Genomic DNA, 12916 nt, shown 5'->3' with positions numbered 1-12916 from the left:
CCATATCTCTGTAATCTCCTCCAGCTCCGCAACCCCCCAAGATGTCTGCGCTCCTCTAATTCTGCCCTCTTGAGCATTCCTGATTATAATCGCTCAACCATTGGTGGCCGTGCCTTCTGTTGCCTCGGTCCAAAGCTCTGGAATGCCCTGCCTAAACCTCTCCGCCTCTATATCTCTCTTTCCTTCTGCAAGACGCTCCTTAAAACATACCTCTTTGACCAAGCTTTTGATCACCTGTGCTAATTTCTACTTATGCGGCTCAGTGTCAAATTTTTATTCAATAATATTCCTGTAAAGTGACTTGGGACATTTCACTACATTAAAGGCGCTGTATAAATACAAGTTGTTGTTATTGAATAATTTACAGCAAAGTGGAGGAATGCCTGCAAAAGGTGCAACATAATGATCTCCAAAATGGGATCATTGGGACAAGACTTCCCACTTTCTGGCTAAGGCCGAAAAAAATGGGCCTTGTTCCAGCGATGCGGGACCTATCGCCCGTGCTGATCGCTTGTTCAAGGCCCATTTTTTTTTTTTTTGCGATTTTTCCACTCGGCCTTAGTTCAGCGATGTCAAATGAGCGATGTAATTTCTCGGCAATCTCACGATCGTCCAAAGAAAATGGAAGTGAATGAAAAAAAAAGCTTCCCTAGCAACGCATTACTGAGCATGTGCAGGTTGATTTTTTTTTTCAAGTTGATGCTCCTTCCCGCGTTTTTAGAGGTCAGGGGTCTTCACACATGCTCAGAAGCTCTGTGAGGGTTGGGAGGAGAGAGAGAGCGAGAGAGAGAGGAGAATGCTTTACTTGGTTTTACTTATCAGATTATCAGATATTGATCGACATGGAGGGATCTATTGAGAGGCGTAGGGCGAAGCCCTTCAGCGAGGAGGCCAATGAGGCCCTCGTGAATGCAGTAAGCTCCAGGTGGGAGGATCTGACATGGGGTGGGCATGGGAAACCTCCACCCCGTGCATATCGCAGGATTTGGTCTGAAATTGCCGATGTAGTCACGTCGTCCTCCAATGAAACACGCACACCGGACCAGTGCCGCAAACAGTGGAAGAGCCGACTGGCAGCTGTGAGAGTAAGTTGAAATTTATATTTATGTATTATTTAATGATCTACATAGTAACTAGAATCTGCAATGTTATTGGGTTACATTTAAACATAACTAAATTATGAATAAATTTATGCAACCTAGCGTAAAATTAAATGTTGTAATGTGAAATAGAAACATAGAAAATAGGTGCAGGAGTAGGCCATTCAGCCCTTCTAGCCTGCACCGTCATTCAATGAGTTCATGGCTGAACATGCAACTTCAGTACCCCATTCCTGCTTTCTCGCAATACCCCTTGATTCCCCTAGTAGTAAGGACTTCATCTAACTCCCTTTTGAATATATTTAGTGAATTGGCCTCAACTACTTTCTGTGGTAGAGAATTCCACAGGTTCACCACTCTCTGGGTGAAGAAGTTTCTCCTCATCTCGGTCCTAAATGGCTTACCCCTTATCCTTAGACTGTGACCCCTGGTTCTGGACTTCCCCAACATTGGGAACAATCTTCCTGCATCTAACCTGTCTAAACCCGTCAGAATTTTAAACGTTTCTATGAGGTCCCCTCTCATTCTTCTGAACTCCAGTGAATACAAGCCCAGTTGATCCAGTCTTTCTTGATAGGTCAGTCCCACCATCCCGGGAATCAGTCTGGTGAATCTTCGCTGCACTCCCTCAATAGCAAGAATGTCCTTCCTCAAGTTAGGAGACCAAAACTGTACACAATACTCCAGGTGTGGCCTCACCAAGGCCCTGTACAACTGTAGCAACACCTCCCTGCCCCTGTACTCAAATCCCCTCGCTATGAAGGCCAACATGCCATTTGCTTTCTTAACCGCCTGCTGTACCTGCATGCCAACCTTCAATGACTGATGTACCATGACACCCAGGTCTCGTTGCACCTCCCCTTTTCCTAATCTGTCACCATTCAGATAATAGTCTGTCTCTCTGTTTTTACCACCAAAGTGGATAACCTCACATTTATCCACATCATACTTCATCTGCCATACATTTGCCCACTCACCTAACTTATCCAAGTCACTCTGCAGCCTCATAGCATCCTCCTCACAGCTCACACTGCCACCCAACTTAGTGTCATCTGCAAATTTGGAGATACTACATTTAATCCCCTCCTCTAAATCATTAATGTACAATGTAAACAGCTGGGGCCCCAGCACAGAACCTTGCGGTACCCCACTAGTCACTGCCTGCCATTCTGAAAAGTACCCATTTACTCCTACTCTTTGCTTCCTGTCTGACAACCAGTTCTCAATCCACGTCAGCACACTACCCCCAATCCCATGTGCTTTAACTTTGCACATTAATCTCTTGTGTGGGACCTTGTCGAAAGCCTTCTGAAAATCCAAATATACCACATCAACTGGTTCTCCCTTGTCCACTTTACTGGAAACATCCTCAAAAAATTCCAGAAGATTTGTCAAGCATGATTTCCCTTTCACAAATCCATGCTGACTTGGACCTATCATGTCACCTTTTTCCAAATGCGCTGCTATGACATCCTTAATAATTGATTCCATCATTTTACCCACTACTGAGGTCAGGCTGACCAGTCTATAATTCCCTGTTTTCTCTCTCCCTCCTTTTTTAAAAAGTGGGGTTACATTGGCTACCCTCCACTCGATAGGAACTGATCCAGAGTCAATGGAATGTTGGAAAATGACTGTCAATGCATCTGCTATTTCCAAGGCCACCTCCTTAAGTACTCTGGGATGCAGTCCATCAGGCCCTGGGGATTTATTGGCCTTCAACCCCATTAATTTCCCCAACACAATTTCCCGACTAATAAAGATTTCCCTCAGTTCCTCCTCCTTACTAGACCCTCTTACCCCACTTATATCCGGAAGGTTGTTAATGTCCTCCTTAGTGAATACCGAACCAAAGTACTTGTTTAATTGGTCCGCCATTTGTTTGTTCCCCATTATGACTTCCCCTGATTCTGACTGCAGGGGACCTTCGTTTGTCTTTACTAACCTTTTTCTCTTTACATACCTATAGAAACTTTTGCAATCCGCCTTAATGTTCCCTGCAAGCTTCTTCTCGTACTCCATTTTCCCTGCCCTAATCAAATCCTTTGTCCTCCTCTGCTGAGTTCTAAATTTCTCCCAGTCCCCGGGTTCGCTGCTATTTCTGGCCAATTTGTATGCCACTTCCTTGGCTTTAATACTATCCCTGATTTCCCTTGATAGCCACGGTTGAGCCAACTTCCCTTTTTTATTTTTATGCCAGATAGGAATATACAATTGTTGTAGTTCATCCATGCAGTCTTTAAATGTCTGTCATTGCCCATCCACAGTCAACCCCTTAAGTATCATTCGCCAATCTATCCTAGCCAATTCACGCCTCATACCTTCAAAGTTACCCTTCTTTAAGTTCTGGACCATGGTCTCTGAATTAACAGTTTCATTCTCCATCCTAATGCAGAATTCCACCATATTATGGTCACTCTTCCCCAAGGGGCCTCGCACAATGAAATATGCAACGTAATGCTAATTTGTAATAGAACATTTAAATCTATCAGTCTTAAATGTCTTCAATGTCTTAAATTGCCTGATCCATTTGCTTATGCCGTGCAATGTTATCGTATCATTTACAGAAGAAGATCTCAATCAATAATCGGGAGGACGGATGGGGGCGCTGCCATGATGCACACATTAAGTGCTTACGAGGAGCTCGCGGTGTCCTTGGTGGGGCCAGAAAGCCGTTTGGTCACATCCCGTGGTGTGGCCAAACCCACACTTGAGACATGTGAGTAATGAGAAATGTGCATTGTGCAATGTGTGAATCATTAGTAAATATTGAAAATATCGTAGTTGCGCATGTAATGGTATTCAATTATAATATAATCTGATATATATTTGTGATGTACTATAGATCTTCGAATGAGGTCATGTTAGGTCATGTTAAACCTTGTGATCACTTGTGCATATGGGGTAATGGAAAGCATTGCAAAGTTTTCAGTTCGAGAAAAATTGTAATGTAATGATTTGAATTGTTAAACGTTGTTTATCAAATTAAAAGGTCAAGTGGTCGTCGAGTCGGTGGAATCCACTACCACTATGACTGAAACTTCTCCAAGATCGCAGAAGGCTGAAGAGGAAGAGGAGCCACTGCAGACTCCTGCTGTTGTATATCAGCAGGAGGAGGAGGAGATTGACGAGGAGACGGAAGAAGAAGAAGAGATTTTTGTGGGGGGGGAACAACCTGCAGCCATCTCAGTTGAGATGGAAGAAGCACCGGGACCAAGCGGTGTGCAGGTGGCGACGCCAAGGCGCGTCATATTGCAAACGCCGACCCCACGGAGGTCCGGTTAGCATGGCGAGCAATTGCCTACCTTGGAGGGCCAGACAGAGAGCTTGATTTCCCTGTGCAGGGAGACGGTCACGACCTTATCCAGGGGCTCGCAGGATTCTCTGTGAACTGGAGTCAGTTCTCTGCGATCTGGAGTCAGTTTCCAGCATCCTGGAGCAAGTTCTGCCGGAATTTCTCGAACTGTCTTCTGAGCAGTCACAGACTGCTCGGGAGACGTTGGAGGCGATTCGGCAGCAGACAGCCGCAACCAATGCCCTACGGCATGCGTTCCTGGCTGGACACGGCGCTGCACCCCAAGGTGTCGTGTATGCTCGCAGCGACACCCCTAGCATGCAAGCGAGTACGGAGGGCACAGTTCCTCCAGACTCGGAAGTAAAGTCTCAGGCTTCCGCTTCCGCTCCGTCACCTCCACCACGGCAGGAAGTCTTGACATCCCACTCTGCATGACGTCTTGGTGTCGGTCTGCGTCGACCAAAACGGACGGGTGGGGTGCGAACACGGGGTGGGATAGGATCTGGAGGGAAACGTGGCTGCAGGTAAGGAGGGGGGAGTGTTTCTCTTTTGTTGACTTGTTTTAAAATGTTCACTTGTTATTACCAATTTATTATACTCTTGTTATTGTTATTGTTATAAATTGGCCAATTGTATTCAATAGTTAAATGTCCACTTGTTCACTTGTTATCATTACTTAACTGTTCACTTTCCATTCTTTCTGAAATGGTCACTTGTTGTCATGACTGAAATGTTCACTTGTTGTCATGACTGAAATGTTCACTTGTTGTCATGACTGAAATGGCCACTTGTTCTTTAAAATGTTCAATTTCTTCTTCTAACATTTTGGGGATTTTGAGGGAAGGGTGGGTTGGTGCAGGGGTTGTGGGGTTGGAGGGAGGGTGTTGTTCATTAGTTCTTTGTTAATAAAAAAACAATTTTTTTACAACTTTTGTACCTTCTCTCTTATTTACATAAGTTTTACAACGTTACAGTTCTTCATGCAGATTTGTTTGTTTATTCTGTTTCTCCACGTTTATTCTACGTAAAAGCTATTTAATACATAATTCCAATATATGAGATCTATTTAGCATAAATAAGGTGATAATACCTATTTATATTCCCTGTCACAAATTTCTGAGTACAATTTGCATCAATTTTACTCTCTAAATAACTCGGAACAATTCTCCACCCTTCCTCAGAGGCTAAAAATGGCGTCCGTAGTGCCCATTTCGCTCTCTAAGGCCCTGAAAAAGCAACTATTTTTGAGCACTCTTTTGAGCCTTGCATCGGCCCAGCGAAGTGCATGCAAAGTGCTGAAACTTGTGATGGGCCTTGTGTGGCCGATCATTTGGGCGATCACCTCAGCGATCAAAGTGGAAACTTGGGGGCCTATTTTTCCGGCGATATTTTGGGCCTAGTTTCCACTTTTTGCTCAAACTGGGCGATAGGGGTCCGTTTTGGGCCATAGATGGGCCATAGATGGGCGATGTGAAGTGGAAAGTCTAGCCCTTGGTATTTGTGGAAGCGATCTCAATAAAAGTAAGTGACTGAGTTGAAATTGTTGCCAAAGGGTGACTGTGATGGCAGGACTCATTTGGCACTGGGCTTGGATCATAGCTGATCTCCCTTACAAGCTGTCCCTACACTTGTCTGGCAGCTGCCACAACTCAGTTACTGTTTTGTGAGGGAGATACAGCCTTCTGAAGTGTTGCCAAGAGTCACAGTGAAGCAGCACTGCCTAAAGGGAGATGTGGCAAGGCCAGAGACTGCCTTTTCAGTCTGGCATCTTTGCAGTGTCCTCATGATCCTGTTCTTCTTCCTTGTCATCACAGAGGAACAGAAGGACTCCTAAAAGGAAGTATCATTGGTTCCTGAGGCACAGTCTGCAACATTAACCTTGAAGACCTAACTGGCAGTGTGGAAGGTTCCATCAACTAGTGCAGGGGCCTCAGAAAATCGAGGCTTTTGATTCCTGAACTGTGGAAATGTTCTGCCATCAGAAGCAACAATCACAAATGAATAACATAGGTTGGAACTTCATATAGATACTGTCAAGTTTTGTACAACTATCCTTCACAGAACTGTCCTTGTGAGTAAATTGGACAGAGTCCATGATGAATAAATTGTGCACAGCTTAGGAAAAAAGGCTTGATGGATTAAATGGGCTTTTCACATTCCAGGCTTTCTTACCGAATGGTAATATCCATTATGTCCTCAGCCTTCCAACTGCTCGTTAGAGTGCAAGAAATAGTCATAAGCTGGATGAGCATGGAGAGCAATGGTATATTCTCACAAATGGGAATCATATTAATTCTCAATAAGAAAGGAAATCAGATTGTAATAGCACTGCCACGTGCACAACTAAAATGGTGCAATAACAAGAATATAGTCGATTATCACCACCTTTTCAGCTGTTTGGAAGAGACTTGTGCTTGGATCTTATTTTCTCTCTTATGTGTTGTCCATTATTCTACATTGCTGAAGGGTATCTGTCATCACAGATTCTTCATTGTATATCTTATCAATCTGTTTGTCATACAAAGGCATTAGTTGGTTTTGTTGCCACGGGCTTCAGTTTATCCCATTTTCTCACATGTTCTCAGTCACAAAATATTGAAGAGTTCAAACAAATATACTTACAATCAAATATTACAAGACAGATGTCAAAAAATATTTAGCATTTCTGACACATGATTTGCTATTAAACAAATGCCATGTGATAGCAAAATAAAAAATATTTTCTACATAGCAATTAAAAAAAAATAAAACACGCCTATAAATGGTGACTGCCCTGCACTGCACTGGGAATGGAGAAATAGCTGATGCCTTGATTTTGTTTAGCAACAGTAGTCTGCTCCAGTGTATAGATGCATCATTTAAGTGGTAAGAAAATGGTAGGTTTCCTTCCAAGTGGTATATGCGGTGCAACACTCCAATCTCATCTTGCCTTGCATGGTGTAAATTAACAAGCGACTTTTTCCCGTTTAGAAAAGAGATGTGGTGCAACCCACACAGATATCATGAGTGGGAATTTAAACTGATATTCTCTATTTATACCATGAGTCCCACATGAATTCATTCCGAATGAGACAGGATGAACCAAACCCAGTCTGATTTCTCCAGGGTTTATACTGCCCCAAGTAGGTTAATGTGGTAGGAGATGCTAAATTGCCTGTCCACATCCTGAGCCAACATTCTGTCTTTGTTAAATGCAGTCTGAGATTCACATTAGGCTTTTATATCAGTTCATGTCTGCATCAAAGCCAGTAGGTGGGAATTCTTGCTCAGATGTGCAACTGAAGTAAATAACTTCACACTGTTTATATTGGATGCTTGGGGCTTCTTATCTCCTTAACGTGAGGATTTTGCCAACAAAGCTAATAAATGAGAAGTATTTCAAAACCAACCAGTTTCAAGTTGAAACAATATTTTTTTTAACTTTTTGTGTTATGAAAGATCTTTTGTGAAATACTGCATGCAGTTTGGGCATCTTACTTTCATATGGATAAAAGGAAAAGGTTCAGAGAATGGTTCTGAGACTCAAAACCTCAAGGAACAAGGATGGACTGATAGGCTGACCCTGAAAAAAAGAATTACAAATAAATGGTCCATGGCAAACATTATATAAATGCAAGAGTAATCTAGATCTACACGGGTTACTTTGCATAAGCTATGAATGTAGGACTAGAGTAAAGAATCTAGCAGCTCTCAAGTGAGACTGAAGACCAGGGTCCTAAAAATCCAGAGGGGACACCTCTTATTGTATGGGCCAGATTTGTCCACCACGACCTTTGCTGCTGATCTGCCAAAGTTCCTGGGGTTGGGGGAGGGTCTTTCATTTTAATGCCAATAGCAGGCAGACATGCCATTAGGAGTTCATTTTGGAGTACCCACTGTAGGTACAGGCCAGTATCTATGTATGGCAGAGATGGTTGGACTGAGGAGAGGGTGTTAGGTCCCACCCAAGAGACAACGTAATAAAATCCCACATTGAAAAATTCAGAAAAAAATTCTGCTCCTCTTCGGGAATCTTGGTCTCAATCCCAGCCTGGATGCCCAGATAGATCCCACAACCATTAGTTGTTGGGGAGGTATACCTAGCCTGACCAAATGTATCTTTGCCGACCATACAAAGGGTAGTGGAAATCTGGAACTCACTCCACCAAAAAGCTGTTGAGGCTTGTTTAATTGAAAATATCAAAACTAAGATTGATAGATTTATGTTAGGCAGGGATATTAAGGGTTACAGATCCAAGGTAGGTAGATGGAGTTAAGATACAGATCAGTCATGATCTAATTGAATGGCAAAACAGGCTCGAGGGGCTGAATGGCCTACTCCTGTTCCTATACTCCGATGTTCCTATACGCTGGGTCCCACTGAACACCCGGGGCATGGAAACTCCTGTGGTCAGGAGTTCCTGCCCTTGCCTTTTCTCCCTCCTATGCTGATGCCCCCCGCACCCCACAAAAGGCCATCACTGAATGCACCTCATACTGTGACCGGGCATAATCAAATTCTAGGGGCCTAACTTTATTTTTTGCGGTGTAGTGGACAGTGGTAGTGGTTCTACAAGTATTAAAAAGATGTTAATACATTGTCAACTAACTCTTTTAAAAAAGAGCTAAAAAAATGTCAGGTTGCATAAGTGATGAAAAAATAAATGGATAAATACAGATATAGAAAGGTGGGCAGATAGTAAGTGCAGCATTTTGACGTCAATTCTATTGAGACTGTAGTAACGTCATTTGTGAAATGCAATTAATTAAGGTTAATATTAGGAGTAATAATTTTAGAATCATCCCCAGGAGTTTATGTGTAATGACTTTTGGAAAGATGTTCCCTGAAGTTTTACTTGTGATTTATTAGTTACCTCAGGAGATTAAATTAGTCCTACAGTCCCAATAGAATTTCAGATACAATGTTCAGTTGACTATCTAATCCCCGTCTATACCTATACTTCTCCCTATATCCAGTGATTCCTTTTGTACAAGACCCATTGAAAGGAGATGACTCGATGGACTAAACAGTCTTTTCTTGTTCCATAATTTCTTACATTTCCATTAGCAATGGATTTGCAGCTTTTTTTTATCCATATAGGAGAGGCTATGGAAAGAGTTCTACCTTTTCTAAGGTATGATTTATTATCCATATTTCTTTCTTCCTATTCTCCTTTGCTCTTCTCAAGACACTGGCTCTAAAATTCCTCCAAAATGACACAGGAGGTGGATTCAGGATGGGGCAGAAATTCTGCCTGCCCATGTATGTGTCCCTGATTCCTTCCCAAATACCAGGATCAGGTTGTGGGCGGGTGCAGCACCATGAACGGAGCTATGGGCACCTGATTCAGCTGGAGGGTGGGATTTAGCAATGGGGCCCAGCCACTGTGTAAGTGGACTGGTATTGCCAGCCAAAGAAGAGGATGAAATTCAAAAATGGACCAATTTCTCTGGAGATCGGTTTCTTGAAAGCAATTGTGTTGCTAGGGTCCAAGTGGAGGGAAATAACATTGTATGACATTTTTCCATATTCGCATGGCTTCATGCCCAGCCCCAAATCCACAGGAAATTTCGAATGGAGGCAAAAAGGGGAGGGCACTTGACATTATTTGGTCCAGCCCCAAATTCCACCCCGTCTTCCCAGATAATAGCGACTTTGCATCCCAGGGCCAAGAGGTATGTTACATGGACATTGGTGGCTATAAGATTCGGTGAAAACATTGGTGTAAACTTTTGGACTTATAAGTTTTGAACTTTGCTGGGACATATTCACTGTACAGCAGAAGAACTGACCTGGAGCAGGTCCAAACATGTTTAAGTTGAATACACAGCAACTGGGCGGGAATGAGAATGGCTGAATGCAGTAACATCATGGTTGATGAGCACCTTTTGTCATGTAATTGGAACCCATCAGTGAGTCATTAAGTAAAGTGGCCAGGGTTTCAGGCCATCGAAAGACAAAGGAAAGCTTTTTTTGACCACAGACTCATCAGAGCCACCCATCAAGGGACAGCCCAGTTGTCAAAGGGACAGGTAAAGATTTGTTTTTGCTTTTCAGTTGGACAGCCTCAGGCGGGAAGGACAGTTGGATTTTAAGCAGTCTTGCAGGTATAAGAACGGCAGTTGGAAGCCATCTCTCTCTCTCCCCTCTTCTATGCCTGCTTGCAATGCACAAGGACTGAGCACTCCATCTGGAATGGAGAGAAGAAACCACCATCTATGAACCAAGAGAGCCTTGCTACTTCGACTGGGAAGCTGATCTTGAGACTGGACTTGAATACCACAGTTTGGTACGGACCTAGAAGATACGCCTCATCGGGAGAAGCAGCGAGTAAGCCAGAGGGGTAATTGGTAAACATTTATCCCAGCCCACAGATCTTTAAGACTACCACATAGTGTGAAAGGATGTCGTGTGTCCCAACCAAGCTTCAGGGATTTTCAGGGGAGGTGTTTTAGACGTGGGTGCTTTGCGTTAGGGGCCTGTTTAGATAGACCACACTGTGTATTGTGCTGCATTTGTTTGTTTTACACATCAGGGTGTGGGGTGTGTGTGGTTTTACTGGGTGCAGGTGTGTGCGTTAACTTTAATAAAAGCATTGCCGGTACTCGGACCAAGGTACCCGTCCCTAACTCAATTCATCTGTTCAGTACAGTAATTCCAGCGTTAGAACTATTGTAAAGTGGGAGTGCTTCGAAAACACCTAAGGAAAACCACTTGCATGGCTCTTTGGTATCTGGCCAAGTGAATGTTCTTCTTCATATGTGAGCCATGATACTGAGTTTCAGAAAGCTACAGAGGGTATGACAACTTGGTTCAATACTGTTCTCAACAAATGCATAGTTCCAGTTCTGGAGGAAAAATAATCAGTTAGGGATAAGTTCCTGATTGCTTTCCAGTGTTCCCTGCTGGAAAATACAAAGTGTGGAATAAATATAAGTACTTTCCTTTTTTCTGCTATCCTAGTCTCTCTTGCTTAAATTTGCACCATTTATCTTTTATTTTGACATTTTTATTTTTTATAATAATGTTAACTATTCCTTATTATTTTAGACACATAGGAACAGGATGAGGCCATTTAACCCCTTGAGCCTCTTCTGCCATTCAATGAGATCGTGGCTGACCTGTGACCTAACTCCATATACCCACCTTTCTCCCATATCCCTTAATACCTTTGGTAAACAAAAATCTATCAATCTGAGATTTAAAATTAACAACTGACCCAGCATGAAGAGCCATTTATGGAAGAGAGTTCCAAACTTCTACCACCCTTTGCGGCAGAAATGTTTCCTATTCCACTTCTGAAAGGCCTAGGTCTAATTTTTAGACTATGCTCCCTAGTCCTCGACTTCCCAACCAGCAGAAATAGTTTCTCTCTACCTTTTAATATCTTGAAAACTTCGATCAAATCACCCTTTAACCTTCTAAATTCCAGGGAATACAAATACACAAGCAAAATGCTGCAGATACTCGAATCTGGAATAAGTTCTGATGAAGGGTCATCAACCCGAAATGTTAACTCTGCTTCCTCTCCACAGAATGCTGCCTGACCCCCCTGAGATTGCCACAATTTTCTGTTTTTAATTCCAGGGAATACAACACTAGTTTATGTAATCTCTCCTCGCAAGTTAACCATTGGAGTCCAGGTTTCATTCTGGTAAACCTAACCTGCACTCCCTCTAAGGCCAGTATATCCTTCCCAAGATGTGATGTCCAGAACTAATCACAATACCCCAGGTCTGATCTAACATGGGCTTTTTATAGCTGTAGCATAACTTCTAGTCCTTTAGATATAAAGGCCAGCATTCAATTAGCCTTTTTGATTATTTTATCTGTCCATAAAATGTTAATGATCTATGTACATGGCAACATTCCCTACAGGCTGCGTGGCCACGTGGCTGCGTAACCCGGAACCGGCTTTTCAGATGTAAAATTGCACGCAGCACGAACCTTTTAATGGGCCGCATAGTTCACTAAAGGGACCGTGCAAACAAAATTAAATTAGGGGGAACATTGGTACATGGACCCCCAAGTCTCTTTGGACCTCCTCTGTTTCTAGCTTTTCATCATTTAGAAAGTACTCTGTTTTTTCCTTTTTAGGTCCGAAGTGGATGACCTCACATTTGCCTACATTGATATCCATTTGTCACAGTTTGGCCATTCTCTTAAGCTATTAATATCTCTTTGTAATTTTATGCATTCATCTACACTGCTTACAATGCCACCTATCTTTGTGTCATCTGAAAATTCATCGAAGTCATTAATAAATACAGTGAATAGTTGAGGCACCAACACAGATCCTTGCAAGACAGCACTAGTCACATCCTGCCAATTAGAGTACCAGTCCATTATCCCCACTGCCTGTCTCTTGCCGCACAACAAATTTCCTAACCAACAACAACTTTTATTTATATAGCACCTTTAATGTTGTAAAATGTCCCAAGGCGCTTCACAGCAGTGTTATAAGAAAAACAGATAAATTTGACACAGCCACATAAGAAGAAATTATGGCAGATGAACAAAAGCTTGGTCAAAGAGGTAGGT

The sequence above is a fragment of the Pristiophorus japonicus genome, chromosome 7, assembly GCF_044704955.1.
Source record: "Pristiophorus japonicus isolate sPriJap1 chromosome 7, sPriJap1.hap1, whole genome shotgun sequence".
NCBI lineage: Eukaryota > Metazoa > Chordata > Chondrichthyes > Pristiophoridae > Pristiophorus > Pristiophorus japonicus.
This window is presented reverse-complemented; position numbering follows the sequence as displayed.